At 47.0% G+C, this 14,990-nt stretch overlaps 1 protein-coding gene across 7 annotated transcripts in view; it reads right to left on the bottom strand.

The window, feature by feature from the left end:
• The window catches only part of PIKFYVE (phosphoinositide kinase, FYVE-type zinc finger containing), a 1,728,392-nt gene that overhangs the window by 1,578,747 nt on the left and 134,655 nt on the right, over positions 1-14,990 (bottom strand). The gene's annotated exons all lie outside the window — the stretch shown is intronic.

Here is a 14,990-nt window from a genome sequence, read left to right as displayed (position 1 = left end):
ACTCACAACCACAGGCGACTCCATCGGGTGATCGAATGGGGCTGCGACAATGAAGGAGAAATGGCAGTAAAAGCTTTCGACTCGGTCAGATGGTCGTGGCTGCTGGCGGCCTTGGGAGAGTATGGAATGGGGCTGGGGTACATTAGGTGGGCGGAGATGCTGTATAGTGCGCCACTAGCCAGGGTGCGAACAGGAACAGTGATATCTGAGAGATGGCAACTTAGCAGAGGCACTAGACAGGGGTGCCCCTGGTCCCCGATGTTGTACATTCTGGCTCTGGAGCCCCTGGCACTATACCTGAGGCAGCAATACGATGCAATAGGTATTGAGGTTGGGGGGGAACGGCACCTGATATCCCTATATGCAGATGATTTGTTATTATACTTGAGATACCCGGAAGAAAATCTTCAGTATATTCTGGAGGTGATGGAAAGGTATGCGAGGTTGTCCGGTATAGCGGTGAATCCCCAAAAATCTAGCATTTTCCGCTGGGCAGTTACAAGGGAATCCCTGTGGAAAGGTTGCCAGTGTTGCAGGTGCCATGGACTGTGGGCTCCTTCCACTACCTTGGAATAGATGTGTACCATATAGCAGAGGAGGAACACAGGCGTAATACCGAGATGGCCGTTGGGAAAATCCGCAAATGTATGAGATTTTGGGAAAAATTGCCCTTAGCGATGATGGGGCGGGGAGTGATGCTTAAGATGGTGGTTCTACCTAGGCTCCTGCATTATTTTAGCAATATTCCACATATGATTCCCAAGAGGTTTTTTGTTCAACTAAATGGTATGTGTAGAGACTTTCTGTGGCATGGTACCCGGAATAGAGTAGCGCTCTGGAAGTTGCAGAACTTTCACGAAAAAGGGGGTGTCAAGCTACCTAATTTTGAGGCCTATTATATAGCGAGTCAATTACAGTTTGTGGCCAAATGGCTCTCGGATGAAGCGACCCCTGAATTTAGATTGTTTGGGCAGGACTGTGCCCAGTTTTACCTGAAAGAAATTATCTGGTTGCCTGAGTCAGAAATAAAGGAGTGCCCGGGGATGATGAGGCTTGGGTGGAAAATGTGGCGACGAGCATGTATAATGATGGGGGACCCGTTCCCGTGTTCCCCGCAGGTACCTCTGGTTGCTTTGGCGGGAGGAGATGAGCAACTGAGGGTGATCATCAGAACCTATTGGGAGTCGGTTGGGTTAGTAACGTTGGGAGTTATATTGCAGGAGGGGACCATCAGGGAGTTTGAAGGACTTGGAGAGGAGGCAGGACTACACGGGGGCCAGTATGTTATGTATCACAGGTTGGTGCGGAAGATTCGAATAACGTGGCCTGAGACAGTGTTGGCGGAGGAACCGGATGCCATTATGGAGATGATATATGACACAGCTGAAGGGGGGCATGAGATCTCTAGATTGTATGAGATGGTGATGACTAAAGTTGGAAAAGAATTGACACATTTGAGATTGGATTGGGAAACAGAGGTGGGAGCCCAAATGGAGGATGGGATGTGGGAGCGGGCCCTGGGATACCATAAGAAAGTATCTAGGAATGCCAGATTGCAGCAAATATAGCTGTACGTAACGCATAGAGCGTATATGACCCCGCTGAGGATATCTAAATTCAAGAATGCTGGGAGACAGGCGTGCCCTAAGTGCGATGAGGAGAATGCTGATATGACACACATGTTTTGGTCATGCCCAGTGATCGAGTGTTTCTGGAGAGACGTCCCACAAAAGCTAGAAGAGAAAGGGGTCACGCTCGCCGTAGATACGGCTTGGGCCTGCCTGTTGGGAGGGTTTCTTAGGCCACGGAAACTGAAGCATGTTGGGAAACTGAAAGACTTGGCATACGTGCTTGCAAAGCGAAGGATAGCTATGGGATGGAAAAAGTGTCATAAGCCACGGGTGGAGGTGTGGTGGAAGGAATTACAGAAATGGGCGTAGGCTGAAACGGTGGTGTGGCAGGAGGCAAGTAGCATGTCTTGGGAGGAAGAAGTGGGTACCCTGATGGCATGGAAAGTATTGATATCTGGACTATTTGGAACAATGTTAGATCCAGAGGAATCTGATGAAAATGACGCCCTGCCGTGTGCAGCAGATACTGAGTGTGAAGGACAAACAGGCTCGTGTAGGGGGGTGGGAACAGGGGGGCAGTGAACAAAAACTAATTGATGTTAATGTAATGATTGTGGATTGCACTGCGTGTTTGGTTTGTATTGTTGGTTGTATTGAAAAACTAATAAAATTCTTTAAAAAAAAAAAAAAAAAACTCTCTCCGCACCAGACTGGACAAAGAAAGTGGTCGGATAACCGAGGTTGAGACGCGGGTGCGTGACATTGAGGACATGGTAAGAGTACATGGGCAAGATCAAAATGTCTTTAAAAAGGATCTCCTGGCGGTGCACGAGAAATGTGAAGATCTTGAATCTCGCTCCCGCCGTAATAACATATGGATAGTAGGGATTCCTGAGAAAGTGGCAACTGGCCCTATGGAGATATTTGTGGAGGAAGTCCTGCGGTACATATTCAGTGAGGAAGTTTTCAGCTCAGTTACCGATTGAGAGATCACACCGCTCGTTGGCCCCACTTTCAAAACCTGGGGCCCCTCCACGCACGATCATAGTCAGCCTCCTGAATTACAGAGATCGGGATCTGGTGCTCCGACTGGCTCTTGGAAAGGGATCTCTTCAATATGACTGCAAACGTTCATATCTACCCAGACTTTTCCTCTGGGGTCCAGGCAGCAAGGAGATCTTTTGACCATGTGAAGCGACTTCTGCGAGATGAGCAGATACAACATGCGATGATGTTTTCTGCAAACTGCGCATTCAACATGCTGGGAGAACACACTTTAGTCCCCTGAGAAGGGTACGCTGTATGTTGAACAGTCCATTCCCGCTCCAAATAATCCTATACATGCCGAAGCTGAACGTAACTAGAGTCACGTTTGATAGGCGGAACTATCAATTAATTATTTGAATGGGCCCTAAAGTGTTTGGCCGGGGCAAAGCCTTTTGATGTATCCGAAAGTAGTAATACCCTCTTGGCCATTTTGAATTTGGATTCAACGCGCAATGACGTTTGCATTGCGCCTCCTGTAGGTTTATGCAAATGTTTCATGGGGTGGAACTGTCAAGTGGGGGTGGATGATGAGGTTGGGGGAGGGGCTGGGGTGGTTGCAGATGTTAAAATTTGAAAAATGTGATGGTCATATTGACAGCAACCGCATGTAGATTGGGTGCAAGCGTATTCCATATGTTCACAGAGTTTGCCAAGTATAGCAGCTGGGGGTGGCCTGCAAATCAAATTGTTGATGTGGAACGTTTGTGCGCTCATCAATCCAGTTAAGGCAAGGAAGGTCAGCTCATATGTGGCACAGCATGATCCCAAGAGCTTGATGCTACAGGAGACACACGCTTTGGGAAAGATGAATGAATTATTTGCACAGAGCTGGGATCCTCAGAGGCATTACACAGATGATTCCTCGCAATCATGGGCTGTTCTTACCCTTATACACCCCTCATTGGGATTCCGGGCCTCGAAGATTAGTGTGGACCCTCAAGAACGCTCTGAAATAGTGTGGGGGTGAAGTGGCTGGTAACCCAACCATACTAGTTAATACATATGGGCCTAATGTAGATGATCCTGGGTTTTACTATAAGACTGCTGAAGTGTTCATTCCTTTGGATGGGACCCGGGTGATCTGGGAGGGGGAGACTTTAACATGGTCCTGGACACGGAATTAGCTAGGTCATCATGTCCTCCACACAACGTTACCAGAGCATCCCAGATACTACACCAATTTCTGCAACACCTCCCTCTTACAGATATTTTGCGGGAACTTCACCCACAAATCAAGGAATTCACCTATTACTCCTCTGTCCACGACTCAGAGTCCCACATATATTTTTGGTTACTGGCCTCACAGATGGCCACTATGGTTCAGGACTGCACAATTCTTCCATGCACCCTGTCTGATCATTCCACTGTGTCCCTGACCCTTGAGATTATGGACTACCCTGTCCAGACTTCACACTGGAGAAAGGCTTCCTCTCTCCTGAGGGACTCCAATGTAGCTGAGTCCTTACATGCAGAAATTGCAGATTTTCTCATTATTAACGAGGATTCTGTCCTCACACACTCAACCTTATAGGAGACATTTACAGTATGGGTGAGAGGTATTATTATGGTTAAATCTTCTGAGTCCCTTTAGAGCAAGGTTGTCCAACATACGGCCCGCAGGCCACAATGCGGCCTTCCAAGCCATTTGATGTGGCCCGCGGGGCTCAAGTGAGACCGTGGACCCGATTAATTTATTTCTGCAATGTTGGTCGTTGTACAGTACCCGACCAACATTGCAGAAATAAATAAACCGGGCCGTGGCAGAGGAGTGGGCGGAGGACTGTTAGAGGCCTCCGCCACGCCTAGTTTATTTATTTGGTTCCATGTGATTTCATCGCCTGCTTTTACATCGCCAGTCTTTTAAACGTGCACATTCCATCGAATGTGCTCATCGCTTTTTTTTTTACATACGATGTAATGTGCACGTTTCAAAGCCTGGCGATGTAACAGCAGGCGATGAAAAAACGTCGTACCATTTATTTCTGTAATGTTTGTCGGGTACCAAACATTGCAGAAATAAATTAATCGGGTCCACAGACCTGACAAACCTTGCCCAAATAAATAAACCGGACCCTTGTAGAGGAGCAGGACGTGGGGAGGACTATTACTGTCTCTGATGACCCCTGCAAGGAGGCACCAAGGTTGTTACAGGCCTCAGGCACAGCCCGGTTTATTTATTTATTTGCGCAATGTTTGTCGGGTCCGTGGCCGAGTGTCTCTTTGTCTCTGCAGCAATGCCTGTAACGCTTCCAGCAAATTGGCAAAAAGAATACAGTTGAAGCAAAATAAAGAGCGTTTATTTTGCTTCACTTTTCATTCTTTTTGCAGAGTTTCAATGCAAACGTGCGTTTATTTTGCTTTCATTCTTTTTGCCTAGATTACCAGGGCTCAATTCGAGGGTACGTGGGTGGACTGAGTCCACACACATTTTTAAGAGCATGGACTCGGTCCCATTAAACCACAGCCATTAGGTTTGCAGGCTGGACAACTCACCACTGCACTAAATAACCGGATGAAAAACGAATAAAGTGAAGCTCCAATTTTGGTACTGCAAAATTCAGGGAAAACCTTTGTATTGGTTCTTGGAGTTTTCATGTGCACATTTTAACGTGTTGATTTTATGTAAGGTGAATGCCTTTTGTCCTATGCAATTTGGGTGGTTGTGAAAAGCCAATTTAATGAAATAAGCATATTTGAACGGCAAATTTCTGATGTCACGTCACATTGCATCAGAGTTTACCTTTTTGATATGTGGGCGGAGCCATGTGCAAATGGGCAGAGTTTTGTGCGACTGTGAGCGGGGCATACATCTCAGGGTTTTTTATTTTAAAATGTAGGCAGGTATGCCTGGAATGGGGCACCAGAGGCAGTTACAGGCTTCAGCCACAGCTTTGTTTATTTATTTGGGCAATGTTTGTCGGGTCCGTGGACCCGATGAATTTATTTATTTTTGGAATGTTGGTCGGATACATGTACCCGACCAACATTTCAGAAATAAATAAATTAAATTAACCGGGTCGTGGCAGAGGAGCGGGGCATGGGGAGGACTGTTACTGCCTCTGGTGACCCCCTCAAGAGGGCCACCAGAGGCAGTTACGGGCCTCAGCCACGGCCAGTTTTATTTATTTTGGCAATGTTTGTCGGGCCCGTGTCTTATGCCCGACTCCCACGTGTCGGCTTCGAGGAGCCATCGTGAACCACACACTATGCCCGGTTTGCCACTACGCGTTACATGGGTAGAGCAAGGAGATGGCCTGTTGTGGTTTGGCCGACTGGAAGCCTGACCGCAGGTAAAGATCCCAAGAGGGAACACTGCGAACACGGTTTGCTGCAAACTTACTCATGTCCTTTCCTGGCCACGTGGAGGCTGGGCATGGAGCCCCTTTCCCTAAATGTTGTCTGGTAAGCAGAGGCTGGCCATACCTCTTACAGGGCATGTGTCGGTAGGCAAGCCATGTGGAGTCTTGCATTACTGGGTGCTGGCCACATCTTCTAGAGTTGGGAAATGTGGAGGATCCACAGTTGCCTCTGCCAGGTTTTACCTTCAGATCTTTTCGCCCTTTCACCAACACTACAGGCCCAATGTGTTTCGAAGGGCAGGCTTGAGCAATTCTGTTCAGCCCAGGTCTCTGTGGGGAGGCCCAACCAATTAATTTATTAATTTCTGCAATGTTGGTTGGATACAGGTACCCGACAGACATTCCAGAAATAAATACATTAACCGGGTCGTGGCAGCAGTGGCGTCGCCATTAACACAGAAGTTATGAATGTGTATTACAGAGACAAGCTGACATATGTATTGGGCTCAGGCAGCATCAATCATGCTTTGTACAGGAAAGACGATGCTGGCCTAAATTGAGAACAGCCAGTATAGACATGCTGTTACAGAGGCATATTTTGGGCACAACCAGCATGCCAATGTGTTACATCAGTGACAGTGCTGTCTTACACTGAACCGATTGTAAACTTATGGCTTTTTGGTCACTTTTCCTGCTGTAAAATGCACCATTTCAGCCCCCCCTCCCCCTCCCCAACCCTCCCTAGATCCTTATAGCTTCCTCACTACGCTTGATCGCCCCTACTATTTCTGAAAAATATCAACACATACACACTGAAAGAAATCACAAGAAACTAACCTTTGATCACTGGCCCGGACACCAAAAGGTATCTTTGGCACTGCATGGCTATCGCTGCCTTTGATGCTATTGTGTCAAAGGTCACACACCATCTCTTTTTAATATACAGATTTGGGTGAGGTTGTTGACTTTTGGCTCGCCGGCCCAGCGGGTGACAAAAAGATAATGCTTTGGCCCCACATTCAAAAAGGTTGGACAAGCCTGCTTTAGAGTATTAGGCAGGAGCTGTGTCAGGTGTAGGGCCAGCTCAAGAAACTAGAGAATATTTATAGCAGGTCCTACAGGGAGGATATTCTGGCACAGATACAGGAGTTATTATGGGGGTTTCACACACTGGCAGACCAGGAGGTCCTAAATATGGCCACTCCCACTAGAGCAAGGAGATACGGTGAGGGGGACAAAGCTGGAAGGTTGTTAGCCAGATTGGTTATGGCCGAGAAACATCGCCATCCTATTACGAGTATCCGGGACCCGGGTAACACTGTTTGTGAACAAGAAAGATATAAACGAAACATTTTCCAGTTCCTATTCCAGTCTATACTCCAACCACGATGAGGTCACACAGGATCATCTTTCCCAATATCTATCTGCAATTGAGTTAACCACACTGTGGACTGAGGCGGCTCTCGCCCTGGAACAGCCTTTCACACTAGAAAAGATTCAAGGTGCAGTGAAGTCATTAGCTACTGGGAAGGCTCTGGGATCTGATGTGTTGGGGATAGAACTTTACAAGGAGTTCTGACAGGAGCTGGCTCCCAGATTACTAACGTTTGGGAAGAGTCCTTGGAACAAGGGGCACGCTCACAATCCATGCAGGAGGCCATCATTATGGTTCTACTTAAGCCCCACAGACCTCCCCAAAACGTGGTGTCCTATATACCATTATCCCTAATTAATACAGATACCCATATCTTTGCGAAATTTCTTGTTATGCAGCTGTTCCCGTTCTTGCCCCAACTGGTATATGCTGACCAGTCCGGCTTTATACCCACTAGATCTACTGCCCTGAATTTGCATTGGTTGTTCTGTGTGATGGCACAGGTGAATCCCCAGGCTAGGGTGGTTGTGGCCGCCTTAGATGCGGAGAAGACTTTCGATTCTGTGTCATGGCGCTATTTGTTCGGTCTACTAAGATGTTTTGGGGTCGGTCCTAATTTTTTTAGCTGTATCCAACTGCAATACACTACCAGGGCAAGGGTCCTCACCAATCAAACACTGTCAGCATTATTCTCCCTGGGCAGAGACACTAGGCAGGGCTGCCCCTTGTCCCCCCTATTATTTGCATTTACTATTGAACCGATGGCAGCGTTATTCAGAAAGGTGCACGGACACGGAGGTATAAGAATAAATTGTCCACCCCAGATAATCTCTCTATATGCGGACAACACACTGCTCTATGTACGAGACCATGAATAAAACTTAGCCCCAATAATGCGAGATGTCTATGAGTTTTCCAGATACTCTGGATACAGAATAAACAACACTAAATCAGAACTATTTCTTCTTACGCAGTCCACAGTTCAACCGATGGACCCTGGGGGCTTTAAATTGTCACCCTTGCGCTTCAAACATCTGGGAATTATGGTGTTGGGGAGCCGACAATCACTATACATAGATAACTATGAATCCTATTTACAGCAACTGACCACCAAGCTAGTACTTTGGGCGAAACCGCCAATTTCTTTATATGGATGGGTAGCTCTACTGAAGATGGTGGTGCGCCTGAAGTTATTATATTTATTCGGAAATGTCCCAATGTGGCCTGGTCGGGGATTTTTCACTAAACTGCAGTCATTGGAGTCTAAGTTTGTTTGTGGCACTGGGGTGGCAAGAATTAGTTGGCAAAAGTTGTCAGAACCATATGAATATGGGGGCTTAGCAGCAGCAGATTTTGAACTATACCATTTGGCGTGTCAGGCCCATTTCGCTGGCTACTGGTACATTGCTGGTGACCAAGTGGCACACATACCTTTGGAGAGATACAGGGCATCCCCCACAGAGTGCCGGTCGGTCATATTCAGCGAAAGGTACGTTGACTCCTGTACCTTTGATCCTGTTGGATCTACTGTTAATGCGTGGGCCAGAATATTTCGGAAGGTTGAGGTAGAGGCACCCTATGATCGGGATGATTCCCTGGGGAATCATCCTGGTATTTCCCCCACAAATGACAAGGTGCTTAAGAAATCCTGGGATCCCTCAGGACAAATGACAATAGGTGACATGTACCGGGACGGGCAGTTTGTATCTCATGAAGTATTTGTCAGTACATTGGGGGGGAGGCCCATTGAGAGTGCTCCAATACTATCGAATGCAGGCTGCATTCTGCAAAGAAATAGCCTTCATTTCCAGTTGAATCTGAAACGCATGGTTGTGCCAGCGCCATGGTGTCAAAGGATGGCATGCGATGTAAGGTGTCCAGGCTCTATAAGTTGATACAGTCATATCTTCCCTCCAGCAATACTATTAGAGAGGTTTGGAAAAGAAATGTAGGACTTCCAATGAGTGATGAGAAATGGAGAAAGTGTTGTCAACCGACTAAGGCAGTATCTCTAAATGCTGGGCTGTGGCAATTCAAAAGTACTGGACAAATTGCATTACACTCCTGCTAAATTGGCTACGTTTCCCCAGATGACTCAGGTGAAAGCTTAAAGTGCAGGGGTCCACATGCGGACACCATCCAAATGTACTGGGCGTGTCCCACGGTCATGACATTTTGGGGCAAAGGGGCAGAAGCAATAGACGATATGTTGGATATCCCGCCTTCCCTCGCCCCACTTAAATACCTGTTTAGGGACATTGGGAAAGCCTCAGGGGCTACGAGAAGATTTTTTAATGTTGCATGTGCAGTCGCGAAAAGATGCATTGCAAAACATTGGAAATCCAAACATGCACCCAGCTACGAGGACTGGCTGTGCGAATTAGCCTATGTCAACGAATGCAGAGAAAGATTTGTCTTGTCTGTGTCCCTGGCATGCCGCCCCAAGGACATTTGGGCTCCATTCAGACTGTACTTAATTGAGTCTAATTTTCAAACTGCGTGCATAGGACATTCCGATATTTCTACCTCTTAGAGATTATGATGTGTAAAGTAGAAGTGCGCCAAGTACCAATGTTATGGTACTGTATTGATTTGCTTGATGTAGGACTATCGTATAAATAAAGAATATTTTTAAAAGTCTGTCTGCGTCCAAAACAAATACTTGCCCTCACAACTAAATCTATACAATGTGTAGGGTTGGCAGCAACCAAAGAAACAATGTTTAACAAAAAGTGCTGATCTTCTTCTAGCTCACAGCTTCCTTTCAGCTCCCTCACCAAAGTGTAAAACAGTTCTACAAAAAGACTCAGAATTACCTTTATTAGGTTCAAGGTGATATAGTTTTAGCTAATCCTCTGGGGTTCTCTTCCTCAAGTTCCAAGCAACACAGTTCAAAACACAAAAAAGGGCCTTGAGGCTCTGTCCTCAAAACAACAATGGTAATTCTTCCAGTCTCAGGGTTCCCTTCCCAAGACTTGCATTTCAATGTCACAAACAAGTTGGCATCTTGGTTGTTCTCCTTGTTCCCTTGGCCAATGTTTTATTTCCATTCTTCATATAATAGGTTAACGTCCAGATTTGATTTGGTTCCCTTTTCTCTTGTTGTTTATACCATTAGCAATTTTTGATTAACTCCGAATGCAACATGCAGTAGCCTGGTTTAACTTGAAAGTTCCATTCAGTGTGTAAGCCAGTCTGCCGTGGTTTTATTAATTTGCAGTTTCATTCACTGCTGAATTCACTATGTGGTTGTTTTGTTTAGTTTGGTATTCAGCAAGTTTTGGTTTGGCTTACAGTTTAGTTTTCATTCAGCTAGGTAAAACTCATGCGTTTCACTTTAAATGAACTTCCCAATACTCTGTACCAGTATTCTTGGGCTTTTAACACACAACAATGGAAATGATCAGACACCATTGAAAATGTGCTCTCCTGAAACACAGAACCACTCCGATACAAAGTATTTCACCACATTGGAAATGTTCAGTCATTTGCGTGCCGGGTTTCTTTATCTAATAGAAATTCACTGGCAGTAGGTTTCCTTGCAGCGCCAGGCACACAAACTGCAGCTTCTGCTGCCAGGGGTCCTACTCCTGCCCCTTAGACACCCCTTGTGCTGGCTTCTTGACACAGGGGAATGAGCATTCCGAATGCAAGGAAAAGGGGCAGCCTCTACACTCATATCCTTTCTCAGCTGTCAGTCCGCTCCACAGAGCCCCGGTTCCCATACCACGCTGTCTAAGACCACTTCTCCTCGCAGTCCCCAGCCCCTCGGCGTGCTGCACACAACCAACCGTCCCACAGCAGTTCCCTCCAGTGGCTCGCCTCTCTTACAACAAGGTTCCCTGCAGACTGCAGAGGCCTCCCTGCGGCTCCTCTTTGTTCCTATTCCCTCCTCCTTTTATACACCTGTAACCCGCTAACAGCTTGCAGGTGTGCTTTCTCAATTAGCTGTGCCTGACCTGACCATGATTAAGAGAACATGCCTGGCCATCACAATTCCTTGCAGGCATCTTCTTCGCCCCAGTACCAGAGTGGGAAATGGTATAGTGTTCATTACTCTCAGCTGCCTCTTCCTCGTCTCAGTACTTTAAAGTGTCCTAAGAGGGGAAATGAGGGGAATTGACTTACAATTACCACATAAAGGTCAGGGGAGGGTTAGGTTGGTTGGCTCTAGGGAAAGGGGAATACCATGCCTCGCCTGAGGGAACCCCACTCCCAATCCTGGAGAACCCTCCATGCAGGTGATCCTCCCTTGCTTCTCCGCCCCCAGAGTCAGGATCCAAAAGTGATAGCCTTTCCATGGCCACCTGCACCGAGGATCCAAGGGGAGCAGGAGTGAGAATACCCTTCGGTTGTTCACACTTCTCTTGTACAACTTCAACTCACAGAATGCACCTTGGAGCAACAAAGGAAACCTGGACCAGTACCAGACGACCAAGACACTCTAAACGTGACAACTAAGACAAACTTGGAACAGCTATCGCACACAAACAGCACTCAGAGCTCCAGAATGGCAAATAACTCACTGCAGAGAAGGAAAAACCAACTTAAGAGACTCTCAGCATGCCCGAGAAATAGCAAAGAGGCCATGAGATGGTTACACAAAATGTGCTGGAAAAAGGGGAGAGGATAAGAGGAGTTTTAAAGCCTTTCATTTGTGTAACGCAGCAGCTTGAGAAATGGCAGACACAGATTGGTGCACAGAGTCAGGTGAGCAGTGGAACCAATGGGAGGTGGGAAAAGCTAGATGCAGAAGGCACACAGTATATAAGGGATGCAAGTGAAAGGCAGAGAGTGGGATGCAGGAGTGAGGTCAGAAGGTGTGGAGATGGACCGAGAGACCATAGGGAGAACGATCAGCGAAGCAGAGTGTTGAAGAGTTGTTGGCAAATTTGGAGCAGAGTGTAGGTGAGGTATTTGTAAGAGAAAGTGGTATCAGTTGTTATGGAGTGTGAGGAAGGGTGTGTGTAAAAGGTAAGTGAGAGTGTAGAAAAGAGAGAGAGAAATGTAGAGGGATTAGAGACAGAATGAAAGTTAGAGAGTGTGTGGTAGAAGGGTGCAGAGAGTGAAAGGCAGTAGTCGTGACGGTGGAGGGGGGGGATTTGAGGGTAGTTGCAAGAGATAACCAGAGAGACTGTGGTAAGGTTAGGGCACAGAGGTGTAGATAGGGGATTGTGTGTAGGAAAGAGGTGAAAGAATTATGTTATTAGAGAATGGTGAGCCCGGCTTGATATCCTTTACAGTGAGCAGGGTACAATATATCTTTGGAGGGTGAGCAGTGCATGCTATTCATGGGGGAAGTGAGCAGGACACTATCCTTATGGGGGAAGTAGGCAGTGCACTACATCTCTGGAAGGGTAAGTAGGGCACCATATCCCGGAGTAGGATGGTGAGAAGGCGGTGGTAGTAGGAGTGTGAAGAGGGGTGGAAGTAGAGTGAGAAAGGGTGAGGAGAGGAGATGGAAGATATGAAAGAGTGCTGAACATCGGGATTTATGTGATTATTTTGCAGACGAAAATGTCGAACAAGAAAATTACAAACAGCATAAATCCAACAAACGAAAACTGCGCTTTTTTAATAAACGTCCTAAAACGTACTTATTTGTAAATGTGTTAAGTTGCGCGTCCCGTAGATGTTGCGTACCTGAGTTTCCAAGAGACTTGAGCACTGGAGTAGCCAGATCGTTGAAGTCGTACGCTGGAAGATGAAAGGCAGCACCAAGAACCAGCCCCAGTTCCACCCTGATGACACAGGATTGAAAGGGGACCCGCTCCTGACGCCACGGATGGACTCTTCCCTGTTTTTAACGTGACGCCAGAACAGTGCAAGCACTGGCAGGGAAGGTCTGTTGATGTAGATTTGCAGGATTGAGTGCGCAGTGGTCCAATGCTGCTGGATCTGCTGGACTGAGGGCGTAGTGTTCCAATGCTGCTGGATTGCAGAAGATCAAAGAGCCACGGTACCCAAGCAAGGCAGGAGGCAGCGAAGCAAAACAGAGAGAAGGAACTCAGGAAAAAAGGCAAGAGTCCAGGGGAAGGTAACTGGAAGGAGCAGGCAAAATGGCAGGTCAGGCAGGTAAAAAGAAGGGTCAGGACTGGAGACTAACCCCAGGGCCAGGACCGGGAACCAACGACCAGGAAGGAAGGGCCCAAGGCAAACAAGGGCAAGAACAACTAGGACCCAGAAAGAACGCGGCACAGGAACAAGGAGCAAGGAAGGTAAGTGAACCAAAGTTCAGGAGCGAAGCGGAAGGTCAAAACCCAAACCGCGTTGAGACGCAGCGAGTTTCCAGTCCAAATCGCTTAAGGAGGAACCCAGCATGGAAGCGAGGTTTGACGCGCAAACCGGTCCGGTGCATGCGCAGAGGCAGAGCCGCAATGGGAACGAGGCTTGAAACGCAAGCTCGTTCCCCAATGACCCATGCTATCGGCACACGCGCACCAGCCCGCACCACAGAACAGGATGGCACCCTATGAGAAGTTGAACCCAGGAAGGCACATCTCCCCCGAACCCGAAACCGGGGATACAACCGCCAGGCTCGGGCTCGCCCCAAAGGACCCCTCTGCCTCCCAGCATAGGTAGATGTCCTAACAAAATGTGACCGCTTCATTTTACAAAATATATTGCTTTCCTGCCTCGCCTCGTTGGTTGCGGCTGTGTAAGAAGTGATTTCCTTTTCTCTCACTTCCCTATCAACTACTGCGAGAGTTTGAGCGTCCCAACAGTTTTCTTTAAACAACTTTATTTCTACGACCATGCAAGCAGTTATTCGATGATTCGTACCATGGCCCCCACGGTAAAGAAAAGCAGGTGACATCCCTGCAACCCCCATCACAGCATGCTCCCCTTCAAACTGGCACTGAAGAAGTGAAATAAAACGTGGGACTCCTCTGCAAGCCTGCCATTCTCCTCAAGTGCATCATGCTGCCCTCCAGCCCGGCAAGGGAAGAATAAATAAGGTAGTTGGACATTTTTTGGGGAAATACGTAATTTTAGTACATAGAAAAGTCGAATAAAAAGGCCATGCAAACTTATGTTCTACATTTTCAGACATTTCTGAACATCAGAGAGAGAAAGAGAAAGAGAGGGTATTGGAGTAGACTAGAAGAGGTAGGAGACAGGAGTAATAAGATAAGGGAAAGGAGAGAAAGTAAGTAAGTGAGAGAACGGACCAGGGTGTTTGTGACTGGCACAAGAAAACCATCAAATCCCATTGACACACCTCTGGAGTGTTAGGTTAGGACACCTGTAGAAGAACTCTGGAGGGATCCCAATAGGCTCTGCCTTTAAACACTCACCGCTAGCCAGAAAATATATTGTACAAAAGGGGTTACCTAAATCCTACTGACTATCATCTAGGGGGATCAGGGAAGTCTGTGGTGGAGGCAGCCCACAGAAAGATAAGAGGGATGGTCACATCCATTAGCTGGAACCCCTTAAAAAAAAAATCGAATAAAAACCTTTGATCTGTCTTCGTTTTCTGTGACAAGTAACGATCGACATGATCTCTAATAACCAACCTTCCACCAACAAAAAAAATCTTCCTTCCTTAACGCACCAACCAGCAAATAACGACAAGGAATTTGCTCAGCCATTTCAACATTCTACCAAACATACACTCATCATCCTCCACTTCGTCAACCATGCCAACACAGGACAATTCCCTCCCAGAATCGCTCATGCTCACATAGCAGAACT

The sequence above is a fragment of the Ambystoma mexicanum genome, chromosome 9, assembly GCF_040938575.1.
Source record: "Ambystoma mexicanum isolate Mex_15411 chromosome 9, UKY_AmexF1_1, whole genome shotgun sequence".
Taxonomy (NCBI): Eukaryota; Metazoa; Chordata; class Amphibia; order Caudata; family Ambystomatidae; genus Ambystoma; species Ambystoma mexicanum.
This window is presented reverse-complemented; position numbering and strand designations above follow the sequence as displayed.